Source organism: Erinaceus europaeus, chromosome 17 (genome assembly GCF_950295315.1).
Source record: "Erinaceus europaeus chromosome 17, mEriEur2.1, whole genome shotgun sequence".
In the NCBI taxonomy this organism is placed as follows: Eukaryota; Metazoa; Chordata; class Mammalia; order Eulipotyphla; family Erinaceidae; genus Erinaceus; species Erinaceus europaeus.
Window position 1 is genome coordinate 69,044,754 of NC_080178.1, and position 19,033 is coordinate 69,063,786.

At 47.7% G+C, this 19,033-nt stretch overlaps 1 long non-coding RNA gene across 2 annotated transcripts; it reads right to left on the reverse strand.

The window, feature by feature from the left end:
- Positions 1-483: 483 nt before the first annotated feature.
- LOC132533897 (uncharacterized) lies at positions 484-9,801 on the reverse strand. Of its 2 annotated transcripts, none has more exons than XR_009545652.1 (4): positions 9,355-9,801; positions 5,674-5,721; positions 1,360-1,474; positions 484-726 (listed from the first exon to the last, which is right to left on the reverse strand). It is a non-coding gene; the product is annotated as an uncharacterized LOC132533897 (long non-coding RNA). The 2 variants fall into 2 exon arrangements; XR_009545653.1 differs by lacking the exon at positions 9,355-9,801 and adding an exon at positions 8,075-8,409.
- Positions 9,802-19,033: the final 9,232 nt, after the last annotated feature.

Below are 19,033 nucleotides of genomic sequence, written 5' to 3' on the forward strand. Positions count from 1 at the left end.
GCTCTCGCCTCTCTCTCCAGGTCCTGGGGATCAGGAGCCGAGTGTTTTTCCTGCTTGCCTGCAGGGGAGGTAGGGGGAGAAGGTAGGTAGGTAGGTAGGGTGGGTAGGAAGGAAGGTAGGGAAAGGAGGAGGAAGGTAGGTAAGTAGGCAGGCAGGCAGAGAGAGGAAGGGGAGGTAGGATAAAGGTCCCATATAGGACCCTCCCAGGACCCCCCAGATGCTTTTCACACTTGCTCAAGCCTTGCTGCCAGAAGGAGACACGGAGGGACGGACAATAGCAACATGCTCAGTGCTCTCGCCTCTCATGTCCCAGGTCTCAGGATCGGATTCCACACCCCCAGAAACTTTTTCACAGCCTGGAGGAGACTCAAATGGCCTCAGAGGGTGGCGGCTGGCTCAGTAGCCCTGTGGAGGCGCACTTACCTCAAGTCCCAGGTCTCCAGTTCAAGCTGCTGTAGGAATTGCACTGACAACATGAAGCAGTTTACTTTTGTCAGCGTGTTTCATTTTCATGAACTCTGGTTCAATAAAGACTGGGGGAGGAGGGAGGCCCCTAGAAACCTGTTGTTTACACCACAGAGAAACTTACAAACCATTAAACCTCTCCAGGTCTTTGTTTTTCAGGCAGAAACTGCAAGTGTCTGCAGGGTGTCCTCTGTCCTCTGCAGCTTGACTCCAACCTCTTCTGCCATCCGGACTGCTGAGAGTGGCAGGAGAGGACAGGGGCTGAGTGACAGACACACCAGGAAGCAGAGAGAACATAATAAAAGTCAGGAGGATCCAGCCCTGCTGTTTCCTGAGTTCTCGGCAACAAGTCTGCCATGAACACAACTGCAGTGATTAATTATTTTAATTTTCAGCCCCCAAGGCAGAAGGACAGGCTGGAACAGGGCAGGAAGCAGGTCCCGAGCCGTGCGGGATTGGCACCGGCTCTCTGACTCCCTGGCACAGCAGCTGGCGCCTGGGTATTAAGTGCAGCCGAGAAACAGATCTCAAAGCTTTTCTGAGAAGAAAGATTTAAGGATTCAGGAGCATCTGAGGGGCCAAGAGCAAACTGCAGCCAAGTGTCCCGGGGACCTGGAGGGCTTGAGTTTTCTGGGTGGCAGAAGAGTTCGAGACCTGCTGAGACCAAGGTTGCCCCGTGGAAAGCCTAGGCCATTGTGAGACTGCAGACAGCCCCCCCCCACACACACATACACACACACACACACAAACATACACATACACACATACACACACACAAACATACGCATACACACACACATACACACACACACACACACACGCACGCACGCATGGCAGCTTCACCATCTCTGCTTTGCTACAAAAGATTTCAAAGATGCAGGAGACAGCACGTACTGTGTTGTCCTTTGTGGCGATGCCGCTCCTCTTCCGCCAATGTCTTCTGTCTGTCTGTCCCATCCCGGCGTCTCTTAGGTGTTTTCTCCTCCTCCTCCTCTGGTTAGCAGGGCTTCTACCCAGGTGAAATATATCCAGCTCACTCGTTTGAAGGTCTTTGCAAACAATCACTTCCTCCATGAGGCCCAGCTGAGTGCTGCACAATGTCCTGCAAACCGTGCGCTCGGTGCCTCACGGTCACGGGGCTCAGGAGGTGGCACAGTGGCTACAGCGTCGGGCCCTCTAGCATGAGACCCAAGTTCCACGCCAGGCACCACAAATTCCAGAGTGATGCACATGCTTTCTCTCACCTGCTCCCTCTCTCTCTCATTAAAAAAAAATTAAGAATTCCCTGCATCTGTGTATGTAAGCCTCACATACCTATCTGCCTACTCGCCTACATCCTACCTGCCAAGATTATTGAAGACCTGAATGCCGACTTGACAAAGCAAGAGACTATTTCAGGCAAGGAAAGCAAACAGAACTCCAGGGCATAGTGGGCACAGAACTAGTTTCTGATCTGTGGGGAGGTGAGATGCCCACTGGGTGACGGCCATACATGGCCTCTAAAGGAAGAAGCTTCAGAGCTGCGAGTTCTTCCCTGTCTCTCTTTTCATCTGAAATAAAAGTCACCTGGTGGGGGAGCCCAGGTGATGGTGGTGGCGAGCTGAGAAAGCCTGAGGCAGCAGGGGAGCTGGAAAGCCCTGGAGGCCTGTGCCTGGGGCGGGAGTCGGAGTGTGTCAGCTTCAGGTCTCTGCTGGGGGACACTGGACTGTTCCCACTAACCAGAACGGCATGTTCTCAATGTCCCCAGAGTCCCAGGCAACTGCTCACAGGCCATCTTTTTGATCTATCCCAGAATGGAAGTTAAAACAAAAAGACATTCATTCATGGGGGCCCGACAGTAGTAAACCGGTTAAGCATGGTCATTGCTATGCACATGCGAGGGACAGGATTTCAGCCTCCACTCCCCACCTGCAGGGGGGACACGTCATGAGCAGTGAAGCCGGTGTGAAGTTGTCTCTCTCCCTCTCTATATCCCCTTTCCTCTCTCAGTTTCTCTCTGTCCTATCCAAAAAAAAAAAAAATAGAAAAATAAGGCCTCCAGGAGCAGTGGATTTGCAGTGCTGGCACTGAGCCCTCATGATAATCCTGGAGGGAAAAATAAACAAATAAGAGACACTGATGTGTTATTATCGCTTCTGGTGGTCTGGGGCATTGAACCCAAGACTTCAGAGCCTCAGGCCTGAGAGTGTCTTTGCATCCCCATTCTGGTATCTAGCCCTGCCCCCTTTCTAGTCTGGATGCCACGAGGTGGATTGCTGAGGCTCTGTGCCAGCACTAGGAAGCCAGGGTTGCTGGTGGCTCCCCACCCAAACACCTTCTCATTTTTTCTTTCCCTCTGAGTTTAAAGTGCACTGAGAAATTGATAGGAAGGGGTGAGATAGAGACGTGAAGAGAGAGACCCCCACAGACCTGCCTCACCTTTCCTCCTGCTGCAGGCTGGGAGCGGGGCTCCATCCCTGGTTCTTGTGCTCGGAGGTCTGGGAACTCTGCAGGTTCCTCACAGCCCAGCAGCACAGCAGAGCTGCTCAAATTGCTATTTTTCTTTTTTGCCTCCAGGGTTACTGTTGGGGCTTGGTGCCTCCACTACGAATCCACTTCTCCTGGAAGCTAATTTTTCCCTCCCTTTGGTTTCCCTGGTTTTATTATTGTTGTAGTTATTCTTATTGTTACTGGTGTCATTTTGGATAGGATAGAGAGATATGGAGAGAAGAGGGAAAGACAGAGAAGGGGAGAGAAAGACACCTGCAGACCTGCTTCACCTGCTTGCAAAGCGACACTCCTAGAGGTGGGGAGCATGGGGCTTGAGCTAGGATCCTTAAGCCGGCCCTTGCACTTTGCACCACGTTCTTCTTCTTCTAGCGTTTGCCCTTCTTCCGTAGCCAGTCAACAGCGTCAGGTTTGCACCACGTGTGCTTAACCCAATGCGCTACCACGCAGCCCCCTCAAATCACTTTTTTCTTTTTCCTGTAATGGAGTTGGAGCAGTGCAGGAGACAGAAAGGGACTGACCCATGGCACAGAGACCGGGAAACAAAGGCAGAGCTCCAGGACCCTTCTGACTCTGTGGTCATCCTACCAGGAACCTGGCGCCTCAGCCTCAGAAGCCTGGTGTCTGCCCAGTGAGCCCTGTCTCCTGCCTCTCTCTAGCCTATGGGAAGGAAGCTTCCAAGAACAGATCCTGTGAGCAGACTGCAAATACCCTGCGCAAAGCAACAACTAGTCCTGACCAACTGACAACACAGTGAGAACAAGGCCCGCCCAGCAGGGGCCCTGCTGGGTTATGTCGCTGCCTTGTGGACACGGAGGAGAATGCACCGTATGGGAGACTAGAGCCAACCAAAGGGCTCCTGTATGTCTCCGAATATTGGCTTCATTTTCTTTCCCTGACACTGCTCCAGGGAGGAAAGAAGACAGAGAAACACCAGAACACTGTCAGCTCAAGCTAATGGTGGTGCTGGGCACTGAAATTGGGTTTTTGAGACCCAAGCCATAAAAGTCTTTGGCAGAACTCTTAGCATAGCTCCTTAGCACAAGGTCTTCATAGTTTAGATATTTTATTGCACTGTTATATTTAGCTATGGGGAGAGAGGGAGGGAGAGAGAGAGATAGATACAGAGAGAATGGTGCTAGCTACTAAGCTGTCTCCCTGTCCAACGACTTCTTTTAACATCTTTCTCTACGTTTTAAATATCTTTAGTAATGAGAGATAATTATAAAGACAGAAAGATGATAACTACTAGGCAGTCACTTCTACCCAAGCTCTTTATTTGCTTACTATTTTATCACATTTTATTTCATGGTTATGTTTAGTAATGAGAGCTAGAGATACTGAAAGATACAGAGACAGGGAGATGGGCAGGGCAGACACCATAATGCTGATGCAAAGAGACTGTCCAACCTGAAGCCGTGAGGTTCCTGCAACACCAGGACTCAGGGCTGAGAAAGACTCTGGAGAAAGAAAAGAAAATAAATACATAAATGTGTGTATCAGAGTGTGAGTTTGTTCTCTAAGTTGAAAGTACACTGAGAAATTGAGAGGAAGGGGTGAGACAGAGATGTGGAGAGAAAGAGAGACCCCTCAGACATGCCTCACCTCTCCTCCTCCTGAAGGGGGGGGGAGGAACGAGGCTCCATCCAAGTTGTTGTGCACGGAAGTCAGGGAACTCCAGCGGGTTCCTCACAGCTCAGCAGCCCAGCACACGTGCTCAAATCACTTTTTTCCTGGCAGGGGGTTGGCTCAGTGCAGGAGGAGGAAGGGGACTGACCCATGGCACAGACACAGGGGGAGCAAAGGCAGAGCTCCAGGACCCTTCTGTCCTCGTGGCCACCCCACCATGCCAGAGAACCTGGTGCCTCAGACTCGTAAGCCTGGTGCTCTGCCTAATGAACCCTGTCTCCTGCCTCTCTCTAGCTCCTGGGAAGGAAGCTCCCAAGAACAAGTCTTATCAGTGGACTGGGAGCACCCAGCCCAAAGCAACAACTAGTCCAGACCAAGTGGCAGCTCAATGGGAGCAAGGCCCACCCAGCAGGGGCCTTGCTGGGTTATGTCGCCGCCTTGTGGACATAGAAAAGAGTGCACCTTACAGGAGACTAGACCCAATCAAAGGGCTCCTGTATGTCTCCAAATACTCTCTTCATTTGCTTTTCCTGACAGAGATCCAGGGAGAAAAACACACAGAGGAACACCAGAACACTGTCAGCTCACGCTAAAGGTGGTGCCAGGAATAAAACTGGTTCTTGAAGCCACAGGCATGAAAGACCTTGGTAGAACAACTCTTTAAGATAGCTCATAAAGTAAGGACTTTTTTACTTTTAATATTTGTAATTTCTTGTATTATTATATTTAGCTATGGAGAGACAGAATGTGTATGTGTGTTTGTGTATGTGAGAGAGAGAGAGAGAGAGAGAGAGAGACAGACAGACAGACAGATAGAGAGAATGGTGGTACCTATGAAACTGTCTCACAGCCAAGGAATTTCTTTTAAAATATTTTTACTTTACTTTGTTACTATTCTGAGTAATGAGATGGGTTTAAAGAGAGAAAGAAGATAACTTCAGGTAGTCACTTTCACCCACGCTCTCCTTTGTATTTAATATATTTTTTCATATGTTATTTTCTTCTGATGTTTAGTAATGAAAGCTAGAGATACAGAGAGAGTGAGGTGGGCAGGGGTGGAATCATGACGCTGATGCAAAGAGACTCTCATACCTGGAGTTCTCTGGGTCCTGACTCACCATGATGCAGGGCTGAGCAGATCTATGGTAAAAGAAAAATGAATGAATAAAATAAATAAATAAGTAAATAAATAGCAGTGGGAGTAAGGCCTGCCAGCAAGGGCCCTGCTGTGTTATGGCGCCGCCTTGTGGACATGGAGCAGAATGCATCTTATGGGAGACTAGATCCAACCAAAGGGCCACAGTATGTCTCCCAATATTGTTTTCACTTTCTGTTTGTCACTCAGAGCCAAGGAGAAAAAAAACACACAGAGAGAAACACCAGAACACCATCTGGTTCAAGCTAATGGTGGTGCCGGGGATTGAAACTGGGATCTTGAAGCCACAGGCATGAAAGTCTTTGGCAGATCCCTAAGATAGCTCCTAAGCACAAGGCAATCTTATTTTAAATATTTATATTTCACTGTATTATTATATTAAACTGTCAGGATAGAGCTAGAGATACAAAGAGAATTATGCTAGCTAGTAAGCTGTCTCCCAATCCAAGGACTTCTTTTAAAATATTTTTATTGACTTTAATATTTTTAGTAAAGAGACGTAAGTTCAAAGAGAGAAAGGTGATAACTACTAGGCAGTCACTTCTCCCCAAGTTCCTTTTGACTCACTACTTCATCCTATTTTATTTTATGGTTATGTTCAGTGAGGAGAGCTAGAGATACAGAAAGATACAGAGAGAGGGTGGTGGGTGGGGCAGATAGCATAATGCTGATGCCAAGAGACTCTCATACCCGAAGCTCTAAGGGTCCTGCAACACCATGACTCAGGGCTGAGCAAGGCTCTGGTGAAACAAAAACCATATTTATATCATATGTATCTATATAGAGAGACTGAGAGCAGAGCACTGCTCAGCTCAGACTTATGCTGGAGAGCTGGGGATTCAGCCTGAAGTCTTGGAACCTCAGGCATGAAAGCTTTTTACATAACCATTAAGCTTTCTCTATAGCCCTCAAGGGCTTCTTTCAAAAGGAGCCCACAGACTGTTGATCCGGTCCCTGAATGGAGCAGCCAGACACATAGCTCAATGCAGGACAGCGATGCTGACACCTGAGAGCCCCAGTTCCATTCCCTGCCCTTCCAGGCCCAACTGCTGTGATCCACTCCCCCCCTTGACTTACTTGGCTAAATATTCAAACCTGTTTTTCCCCTTGTGAAAAAAGAGTGACTTCCTGTGCAGCATGGCAAATGCAAACTCTCCAGCTCCCTGGCCCAGGAGACCTTGACACAAGTCCCCTTGTACTGCCCCAGACTCTGTAACAGCTTTATGTATTTTCCACTTTCCTAGCACCGAACAACCCAAGCCAATGGGATTTCTCTCTCTCTCTCTGTGTGTGTCCCTCTCTGATTTTTTTCAAATAGCATCAATAGAGGATGTAACATTTTCAAGATGTTATTTATTTTACCCACATACCACCCTGGTGGGGGGTGGGGTGGGGAGAGAGAGAATCAGAGCATTTCTTGCTCAGATAAAGGTCAAAGGAACTCAGACATCACCATCCAAGGCCCTGTGCACTGACACACCTCCTGGGACACTGGAGACACTCAGAGAGCGCTTCCTGGGTCAATAGCTGAAAGGGAATGAGCCCCTTTGAAGGATTCCTGCTGGGGTGACCTCCACCTGACCCCAGGCACTGTGCACAGCTTGGAAACTTTGTTGCAGTTTCTGCTTGCTGGCCCAATGACAAGCACCAGCCTTGTCCTTCATTCTACCAGTTCAATCCCCAGCACCACCTCTGAGATGTCCTGCAAATGTGCTTTCCCCCCATTGTCTCTTTCTTTCTTCCTTTCTTTCTTTCTTTCTTTCTTTCTTTCTTTCTCTCTTTCTTTCTTTCTTTCTCTCTTTCTTTCTTTCTCTCTTTCTCTCTTTCTTTCTTTCTTTCTTTCTTTCTCCCTTTCTTTCTTTCTTTCTTTCTTTCTTTCTTTCTTTCTTTCTTTCTTTCTTTCTTTCTTTCATTTGGCCTTATCTGTACTTGTCCCCCACTGCTTTCTTATGCTGGTCCTTGTGCTTTGCACCACCTGCACTTAACCCTTTGCCCTACAGCCTGACCCCTCCCCCACTGCTTTCTTTCCTTCTTACTCTCTCTCTCTTTTAAAACTAGAGCACTGATCTGGTGGGGGGGGCATTGAACCTGGGACTTCAGAGAAAGTGACTTTGCATTGGCATTCTGGTATCTGCCTCCACCCCCTTTTCTAGTTTGGATGCCACTAGATGGATTGCTGAGGCTCTGCGTCAGCACTAGGAAGCCAAGCTTGCCAGCATCTTCCCCAGCCCCTCCCCAACACCCTCCCATTTATTTTTCCTCTCTGAGGTCAAAGTCCACTGAGAAATTAAGAGCAAGGGGTGAAGAGAAAATGAGACCCCTGCAGACCTGCCTTACCTCTGGCTGCAGGTGGGGAACGGTGTTCCAACCCTGGTCCTTGTGCATGGAAGTCTGGGAAACCCAGCAGGTTTTTCACAGCCCAGAAGCCCAGCACAGGTGCTCAAATCCCTTTTTTTCCTGGCAGGGGGGTGGAGCAGTGCAGGAGACGGAAGGGGACTGGCCCATGGCAAAGACAGAGGGGGAGCGAAGTCAGAGCTCCATGACCCTTCTGTTCCAGTGGCCACCCCATCAGGCCACCCCACCTGGAGCCTCACCCACATAAGCCGGGTGCTCTGCCCAGTGAACCCTGCCTCCTGCCTCTCTCTACCTCCTGGGAAAGAAGCTCTCAAGAAGAAATCCTGTGAGCAGACTGCAAGCACCCTGCCCAAAGCAACTAGTCCAGACCAAGGGGCAGCCCGTGCAGTGGGAGCAAGGCCCGCCCAGCAGGGGCCCTGCTGTGTTATGTCGCCGCCTAGTGGACATGGAGCAGAATGCACCTTATGGGAAACTAGATCCAACCAAAGTGCTCCTGAATGTCTCCCAATATTGTTTTCAATTTCTGTTCATCACACAGAGCCAGGGAGAAACACACACAGAGAGAAACACCAGAACACTATCCGGTTCAAGCTAACAGTGGTGCCTGGCATTGAAACTGGGATCTTGAAGCCACAGGCATGAACGTCTTTGGCAGAACTCCTAAGATAGCTCCTAAGCACAAGGTCTTATTTTAAATATTTTATTGTATTGTTGTATGTAGCTACGGAGAGAGACAAAAAGAGAGAGAGAAACAGATACAAAGAGAATGGTGCTAGCTAATAATCTGTCTCCCAGTCCAAAGACTTCTTTTAAAATATTGTTCTCTTTCTTTCTTAAAGATCTCTAGTAATGAGAGATAGGTAAGAAGACAGAAAGATGATGACTACTAGGCAGTCAGTTCTACCCAAGCTGTCTTCATTTACTTACTATTTTATCACATTTTATTTTATGGTTATGTATAGTGATAAGAGGTAGAGATACAGAACGATACAGGGAGAGCAAGATGGGCAGGGCAGACACGATAATGCTGATGCAAAGAGACTAACCGACCTGAAGCTCTGAGGTTCCTCCAACACCATGACTCAGGGCTGAGCAAGGCTCTGGAAAAATTAAATAAATAAAAAAAAAATGTGTGTGTATCAGAGAGTGACAGTTTGTTCATTCTCTCTGAGTTGAAACTACACTGAGAAATTAAGAGGAAGTGGTGAGATAGAGATGTGGAGAGAAAGAGACCCACCCCTCATCCCGCAAACCAGCCTCACCTCTCCTTCCCCTGCAGGGGGCGAGGAATAGGGCTCCGTCCTGGTTTTTGTCCACGGAAGTCTGAGAACTCCAGTAGGTTCCTCACAGCCCAGCAGCCCAGCACAGGTACTCAACTCGCTTTTTTTCCTGGCAGGGGGTTGGCTCAGTGCAGGAGGAGGAAGGGGACTGACCCATGGCACAGACACAGGGGGAGCAAAAGCAGAGCTCCAGGACCTTCTGTCTCTGTGGCCACCCCACCAGCCCAGGAACCTAGTGCCTCAGCCTTGAAAGCCCAGTGAACCCTGTCTTCTGCCTCTCTCTAGATCCTGGGAAGGAAGCTCCCAAGAAGAAATCCTGTCAGCAGGCTGCAACCACCCGGCCCAAAGCAACTAGTCCAGACCAAGTGGCAGCTCAGTGAGAACAAGGCCCGCCCAGCAGGGGCCTTGCTGGGTTATGTCGCCGCCTTGTGGACACGAGCAGAATGCACCTTATGGGAGAATAGACACAAAGGACTCCCATATTTCTCCGAATATTCTCTTCTTCATTTTCTTTTCTTGACACGGATCCAGGGAGGAAAACACACAGAGAAACACCAGAACACTGTCAGCTCAAGCTAAAGGCGGTGCCAAGAATGAAACTGGGATCTTGAAGCCACAGGCATGAAAGTCCTTGGCAGAAGAACTCTTTAAGATAGCTCATAAACAAAAGGTCTTTTTACTTTTAATATTTGTAATTTATTGTATTAATATATTTAGCTATGGAGAGACAGAAATTGTGTGTGTGTGTGTGTGTGTGTGTGAGAGAGAGAGAGAGAGAGAGAGCGAGAGACATACACACAGACACACATAGAGAGTGATGGTACATATAAAACTGTCTCACAGCCAAGGAATTTCTTTTAAAATATTTTTACTTTACTTTGTTACTATTCTGAGTAATGAGGTGGGTTTAAAGAGAGAAAAAGGATAACTACTAGGCACCTTCACCCAAGCTCTCCTTTTTATATAATAATTTTTCATATTTTATATTCTTCTGATGTTTAGTAATGAAAGCCTGAGATACAGAGAGAGTGAGGTGGGCAGGGGTGGAATCATGACGCTGACGCAAAGAGACTCTCATACCTGGAGTTCTCTGGGTCCTGACCCACCTTGATGCAGGGCTGAGCAGGGCTATGGTAGAAACAAAATAAAATGAATGAATAAAATAAATAAATAAAAATAATGACTCAGAGAGTGAGAGCAGAGCACTGCTCAGCTCAGACTTATGCTGGAGAGCGGGGTCTTCAGCCCGAAGCCTGGAAACCTCAGGCATGAAAGCTTTTCACTTAACCAGTAAGTTCTCTGCCTGGCCTCCAAGGGCTTCTTTCAGCAGGGGCCCACAGACTGTTGGTGCAGGCCCAGAATGGAGCAGCCTGACCCATGGCTCAATGCAGGGCAGTGATGCTGACACCTGAGAGCCCCAGTTCCACTCCTGGCCCTTCCCAGACCCAACTGCTGTTACCACCCCTTCGTCTTGACTTACTTGGCTAGATACACAAAGCTATTTCCCCACTGTAGAAAAGAGTGGCTTCCTGGGCAGCGTGGCAAAAGCAAAGTCTCCACATACCTGGCCAAAGAGGAGACTCACTCCCTGCTTCCAGCCCTTGTCATGGGCAAAACTCTGCTCCTGCTCGATGGACTTTGCATTTTCCTAGCAGTTGGCAATCTCCAAGCCAACGTGATTTCCATCTTATCTCTCTCTCTCTCTGATTTTCTTTCAAAATGGCATCAAGTTAGGATGTAACTTTTTCAAGACATTATTTATTACCTATAACACACCAACAGGGAGAGAGAGAGACAGAGACAGACACAGACATATAGACACACAGAGAGAAAGCACATTTCTTGCTCAGAAAAATGTCAGAGGAACTCAGATGTCACCATCCAAGGCCCTGTGCACTGACACCAGAGATGTTTGTATCAATGAGGGAGGGGCACAGCTCAGAGCTTCCTGGGCCAACACCCCAAGGGAATGAGCCTCTTTGAAGAATTCCTGCTGGGGTGACCTCAACCCTGACCCCAGGCACTGTGCACAGCTTGGAAACTTTGTTGCAGTTTCTGCTTGCTGGCTCCGTGACAAGCACCAGCCTTGTCCTTCATTCTACCAGTTCAGTCCCCAACAGGACCTGTGACGGTTCCTGCATGTGTCCTTTGCCCCTCCCTTCTTTCTACTCCTTTCTTTTATCTCTTCTTGTTTGTACTTTTTAAATTATTATCCACCACCCTTTTATTGTCAAATATTATTCTAATTTCTTTATATTTCTCAGTTTTCTTTTATTAAACATGTTACTTTATAATTGTATTTATTATTATTTACCAGAGCACTGATCAGCTCTGGTTTCTGGTGGTGTGGGGCACTGAACCTAGGACTTCAGACCCACAGGCATGAGAGTCTGTTTGCATAACCATTAAGCTATCTACCCCCACCCTCAGTTTTCTTTGTTTTTTAAAAAATATTTTATTTTTTTTATTAATGAGAATGACAGGAGAACGAACCAGACATCACACAGGTCCGTGTGCTGCCAGGGGCTAAACTCAGGACCTCATGCTTGGCAGTTCAGTGCTTTCTCCATTGTGCCCCCTCCCGGATCACCACCCTCAGTTTTCTTAGTAACAAATAACCTCCTTCTAGGTCTGCCTCTGGCATCGTGTTCCAGGACCTGAATCCTGAGCCCTACCCTTCAGTCTTCTCCTTTGGTACAATATGCCATTGTTTGTACTTTATTCCCCCTTTCCATTCTTTCCTCTATTTTTCCTTATTTTTTTTTTTTAACCAGAGCACTGATCAGCTCTGGCTTATGCTGGTTCTGGGGATTAAACCTGGGACTCCAGAGCCTCAGGCCTGAGAGTGTCTTTGCATCCCCATTCTGGTGTCTGCCTCTGGCCCCTTTTCTAGTCTGGATGCCACGAGGTGGATTGCTGAGGCTCTGTGCCAGCACTAGGAAGCCAGGGTGGCCCACCACTTCCCCAGCCCCTCCCCAACACCCTTCCATTTTTTGTTTCTTTCTGATTTGAAAGTCCACTGAGAAATTGAGAGGAAGGTGTGAGATAGAGATGTGGAGAGGAAGTGAGACCCCTTCAGACCTACCTCATCTCTCCTCACTCTGCAGGTGGGGAATGGGGTTCCAACCCTGTTCCTTGTGCACAGAAGTCTGGGAACTCCAGTAGGTTCCTCACAGGCCAACAGCCCAGGACATGTGCTCAGAGTGCTTATTTCCAGGAAGGGGGTTGGAGCAGTGCAGAAAACAGGAGGGGACTGACCCATGGCACAGACACAGGGGGAGCAGGGGCAGAGCTTTAGGACCCTTCTGTCTCTGTGGCCAGTCCACCAAGCCAGGAAACCTAGCATCTCAGCCTCATAAGCCTGGTGCTCTGGCCAGTGAACCCTGTCTCCTGCCTCTCTCTAGCTGCTGGGAAGGAAGCTCCCAAGCACACATCCTGTGAACAGACTGCAAACACCCTGCCCAAAGCAACAACTAATCCAGACCAAGGGGCAGTGTTCTGGGGGTAAGGCCCGCCCAGCAGAAGCCCTGCTGTGTTATGTCGCCGCCTTGTGGACATGGAGCAGAATGCACCTTATGGGAGACTAGACCCAACCGAATTGCTTCTGAACGTCTCCCAATATTGTTTTCACTTTCTGTTCATCACAGAGAGCCAGGGAGAAACACACAGAGAGAAACACCAGAACACCATCCGGTTCAAGCTAATGGTGGTGCCGGGGACTGAAACTGGGATCTTGAAGCCACAGGCATGAACGTCTTTGGCAAAACCCCTAAGATAGCTCCTAAGGACAAGGCAATCTTCTTTTAAATATTTATATTTCACTGTATTATTACATTAAACTATCGAGAGAGAGAGAGAGAGAGAGAGAGAGAGAGAGAGAGGGAGGGAGAGAATATGACACTAGCTAGTAAGCTGTCTCCCAATCCAAGGACTTCTTTTCAAACATTTTTATTGACGTCAATATTTTTAGTAATGAGATGTAGGTTCAAAGAGAGAAAGGTGATAACTACTCCCCAAGCTCCTTTTTGACTCACTACTTAATCCTATTTTATGGTTATGTTTAGTGACGAGAGCTAGAGATACAGAAAGACACAGAGAGAGGGAGGTGGGTGGGGCAGATAGCATAATGCTGATGCAAGGAGACTCTCATACCCGAAGCTCTGAGGGTCCTGCAACACCATGACTCAGGGCTGAGCAAGGCTTAGTTGAAACAAACCGAAAACCATATTTATATCACATATAGAGAGACTGAGAGCAGAGCACTGCTCAGCTCAGACATATGCTGGAGAGCTAGGGATTCAGGCTGAAGTCTTGGAACCTCAGGCATGAAATTCTTTTTACATAGCCATTAAGCTTTCTCTCCAGCCCCCAAGGACTTATTTCTACAGGAGCCTGCAGAGTGTTGTTTCAGGCCCAGAATGGAGAAGCCTGCCTCATGGCTCAATACAGGACAACGATGCTGCCACCTGAGAGCCCCAGTTCCATTCCCTGCCCTTCCCAGACCCAACTGCTGTGATCCACCCCCTCCCCTTGACTTACTTGGCTAAATACTCAAACCTGTTTTTCCCCTTGTGAAAAAAGAGTGACTTCCTGTGCAGCATGGCAAATGCAAACTCTCCAGCTCCCTGGCCCAGGAGACCTTGACACAAGTCCCCTTGTACTGCCCCAGACTCTGTAACAACTTTATGTATTTTCCACTTTCCTAGCACTGAACAACCCAAGCCAATGGGATTTCTCTCTCTCATACTGTCTCTGATTTTTTTAAAAATAGCATCAATATAGGATGTAACATTTTCAAGATGTTATTTATTACAACCATACACCACCCTGGTGGGGGGGGGTCGGGAGAGAGAGAGAGAGAGAGAGAGAGAGAGAGAGAGAGAGAGAGATTCAGAGCATTTCTTGCTCAGATAAAGGTCAAAGGAACTCAGACATCACCATCCAAGGCCCTGTGCACTGACCGACCTCCTGGAACACCAGAGACATATGTATCAATGAAGGGGGGCAGCACAGAGCTTCCTGGGTCAATAGCTGCAAGGAATGAACCCCCTTGAAGGATTCCTGCTGTGTTGACCTCCACCCTGACCCCAGGCACTGTGCACAGCTTGGAAACTTTGGTGCAGTTCCTGCTTGCTGGCCCAGTAACAAGCACCAGCCTTGTCCTTCTTTCTACCACTTAAGTCCCCAGCAGGACCTGTGAGGCTTCCTGCAAATGAGCTTTCCCCACATTGTCCCTTCCTTCCTTTCTTTTATTCTCTTTCTTTCTTTCTCCCATTTTTCTTATCTGTACTTTCCCCCCACTGTTTTCTTTCCTTCTTACTCTCTCTCTCTCTCTTTTAAAACTAGAGCAGTGATCTGGTGGTGGGTTGCATCGAACCTGGAACTTCAGAGTCTCAGGCATGTGAGTGACTTTGCATCACCATTCTGGTATCTGCCTCTACCCTCTTTTCTAGTTTGGATGCCACTAGGCTGATTGCTGAGTCTGTTCCAGCACTAGGAAGCCAGGGTTGCTGGCAGCAGTCCCTCCCACTCCATCTCCAACCACCGCCCAGTTGTTCTTTCTCTTTGATTTTAAAGTACACTGAGAAACTGAGGTGAAGAAGTGAGGCAGAGAGGTGGAGAGAAAGAGAGACCCTTGCAGACATGACCCACCTCTCCTCCTTCTGCATGGGGGTATGAATGGTATGAATGGGGTTCCAGCCCTGGCCCTTGTGCACGGAAGTCTGGGAACTCCAGCAGGTTTCCCACCACCTAGCAGCCTAGCACAGGTGCTCAGATCACTTTTTCCCTGAAAGGGGGTTGGAACAGTGCAGGAGGAGGAAGGGGACTGACCCATGGCACAGACACAGGGGGAGAAAAGGCAGAGCTCCAGGACCCTTCTGTCCCCGTGGCCACCCCACCACATGAGGGAATGTGGCACTGTGAACCTTGTCTCCTGCCTCTCTCCAGCTCCTGGGAAGGAAGCTCCCAAGAGCAGATCTCGTGAACAGACTGCAAACACCCTGCCCAAAGCAACAACTAGTCCAGACCAAGGGGCAGTGCAGTGGGAGCAAGGCCTGCCCAGCAGGGGCTCTGATGTGTTACATTGCCGCCTTGTGGACACAGAGCAGAATGCAACTTACTAGAGAACAGACCCAACCAAAGGGGTGCTGCATTTCTCCTAATATTCTCTTCCTTTTCTTTTTCTGAAACAGATCCAGGGAGAAAAACACAAAGGGAAGCACCAGGACACTGAGTTCATAGTCCTCTTGTCACCTTCTGCTATCATTTCTCCCCTTCTGTGGATATGGACCAAAACTTAAAAAAAAATTTTTTTTTTGATGATCTTTATTGAGAAGCCAGAAATCAAGAGGGAAGGGAGTGAAAGACAGGGAGAGAGACAGAGACACACCTGCAACCTGCAACACTGCTTCACCACTTGTGAAGCTTTCCCTCTGCACGTGGAGACCGGGAATTCAAACCTAGGTCCTTGTGCATTGTAATATGTGCTCCAACCAAAATTCTTTATGGGTTGCAGAAGGTGGGAGTCTGACCTCTGTAATTGCTTCTCTTCTGGACATGGGTGTTGGCAGGTGAATCCATAACCCTAGCCTGTTTCTATCTTTCTCTGGAGAGGTAACGTTCTGAGATATATTGATGAAATCTTTGATTTTTTTTTTGTCTGATAGCAGGACTGAGACAAAGAGACAAAGAAATAATAGCATCAGAGCTTCCTTTTTTGTAGTGTGGATGGACTGAAACCTGGGTTGTGCATTGTCAAAGGAAGAAAACTATTAAAGAGAGCTAACTTGCCAGGCATTATTGATTGAGAGTGTATGTGGGGTGTGGGGTGTGGGGGTGGGTGGAGGGAGGCAGGGAGGGAGGGGAGAGAAGTTAGCTAGGGCCCAGGCTCTGGCATACAGAGCACCAGGGATTGAACCCAGGACCTCACACATGAAAACTTTGCCTTCTACTCTGGTGTTCTCCTCTCCGGGAGACTTCTCCAGTCACCTGCTCCCTGGTTTTCATCTCTCCCTTTCTGTTAAAGGGAAACAGTCATGGGAGAACCTTGTCATCATGTAGGGCTGCTTTAAGGGTTGAGATACTATTTAGAGAGCGCTGGGCAGCAGCCTGGGAGGTGACTCAGCAGGTAGAGAGAGCACTGGACTTGCAAGTGTGAGGTCATGTGTGTGACACTGTATGTGTCAGAGTTGTGCTCTGGCTTTCTTTGACTCATAAAGAGTCTCTCAAAGAAGACAAACAGGGGCTGGCAGTGGCACCCCTGGTTATGCGCACAGAGTAGTAAGCACGAGGATTCTACTTGGAGCCCTGGCACTCCACCTGCAATGGTGATGCTTCACAAGCCTTGAAGCAAGTCTGCAGGTGTCCGTCTAATAAATGGGAGAAAAATGGTCACAAGGAGCAGTGGATTTGTAGTGCCAGCACTGAGTCACAGCGATAATCCTAGAGGAAGGCATGTGCACACACACACACACACTCTAAGGAAAAAAAAAGAAAAAGAAAACAGACTTGAAGCATATTTTACTTAATTTATTATTTTTTTTATTTTTGAGAGAGACTGAGTGAAAGACACAGAGAGAAACACCAGAGCATTGCTCAGCTCTGGTTTGTGGTTGAGTGGGGGATTGAAGCAGGGACTTTGGAGCCTCAGGTATGAGAATCTATTTGCATAACCATTATGCTGTCACCCCCTTGAAGGATACTTTGAATGGAGATTGGTACATAGAAAGTGTTATGAGGGAGTCAGGCAGTAGCACAGCAGGTGGCAAAAAAGCACAAGGACCAGAGGAAGGATCCTGGTTAGAGCCCCAACTCCCCACCCGCAGACCTGCTTCACCGCTAATGAACCTGGATCTTTATTCGGGTCCTTGCACTTTGTGCCAGGTGCGCTTAACCTGCTGTGATACCACCCGACCTCCCCTTCATAGCATTTTTAAAAAATGTCACACATTTTATTTTATTTTAAAATATTTTATTTTTTCCTTCTCCTTGTTTGGTACCACTCCCTTCTCAATCATCCCCCACCCCCTTGTGGCCATCCTTGTGCTTTGTACCACATGCCCTTAACCTGCTGCTCTACTGCCTGGACCCCCAACAAACCTTTTAAAATTTTTTATTGATTTATTTAGTTATATTATTATTATTATTATTATTATTTTACCACAGCACTGCTTAGTTCTGGCTTCTGGTAGTGCAGGGCATTGAACCTGGCACTTGTGAGCCTCAGACAGGAAAGTGTCTTGGCATCACCATTTCGGTATCTACCCCATCCCCTTCTCTCGTTTGGATACCACTGGGTGGATTGCTGAGGCTCTGTGCCAGCACTAGGCACCAAGGGAGCATGGACCCAGGGTCATTGTGGGTTGCAGAAGGTGGGAGGTCTGGCTTCTGTAATTGCTTCCCCGCTGAACATGGGTGTTGACTGGTCGGTTCATACTCCCAGTCTGCCTCTGTCTTTCCCTAGAAGGGTGAGTCTCTGGGGAAGCAGAGCTCCAGGACACATTGGTGGGGTCTTTAGTCCAGGGAAGCCTGGCCAGCGTCCTGATGACATCTGGAACCTGGTGGCTGAAAAGAGAGTTAGCATACAAAGCCAAACAAATTGTTGAGCAATCACGGACCTAAAGATAACCAACTTATTTTTAAAGAATGGTTTTGTCTCTTAAAATATTTTAATGATAGCAATACAGAGAGAAAAAGAGAGAGAGAGAGAGAGAGAGAGAGAGAGAGAGAGAGAGAGAGAGGCACTTCTCAGCTCTGGCTGATGGTGGTCCTGGGGATTAGAATTAGACCTCAGACCGCAGAGCCTCAGGCAGGAAAGTCATTTGCAGAACCCTCATACTGTCTCTCCAGCCCCCAACTTACTTTTTAAACCTATTATCCCCTTTATTGGGGGATTAATGTTTTACATTTTACAGTGAATACAATAGTTTGTACATGTATAATATTTTATTTATTGATGAGAGGGATAGAGGAGAACAAAAGAGCCAGATTTCACTCTGGTACATGTGCTGCCGGGGATTGAACTCAGGACCTCATGTTTGAGAGTTCAATACTTTATCTATTGCACCACCTCCTGGCACACAAGGTATAAATTTATTTGCAAGGTATTTTTAAGCTGTAGAGATACATTTTGCTCCCAAGTTATTTATTTATTTATTTATTTATTTTACCAGAGCACTGCTCAGCTCTGGTTTATGGTGGTGCAGGGTACTGAACCTGGGACTTTACAGCCTCAGGTATGAGAGTCTCTTTGCATAACTATTATGTTATCTACCCCTGCATGCTTTTATTTTTTGCTTGATAATATTTTCAATTTTGCTTGCGTTATTTGCTCTGAACTAGGGGCTATCTATCTAGAAGTACATTTCACTGGTGCATATCATACCCTTTCTGAGAGAAGCTAGACCAATAATGTCTTCATCTTCTTGCAGTTAGAAATAAAATCAGAATCTCAACCAAGCAAAGGTACAGATGTAGGTCACTGATTACAGAAGAAATAAGGCGTGAACTGGGTGCATTAAATCCAGGAAGTTGGGATCATTAAAATAGAGATAACTAAAGGAAACTCTAAAACCTTACTGCTGAGATTGGGCACTAGACATCAGAACCCCAGCAATTTTCTATCAAATGGCTCTGCTCACTGCTATCACCAAGAGATAAA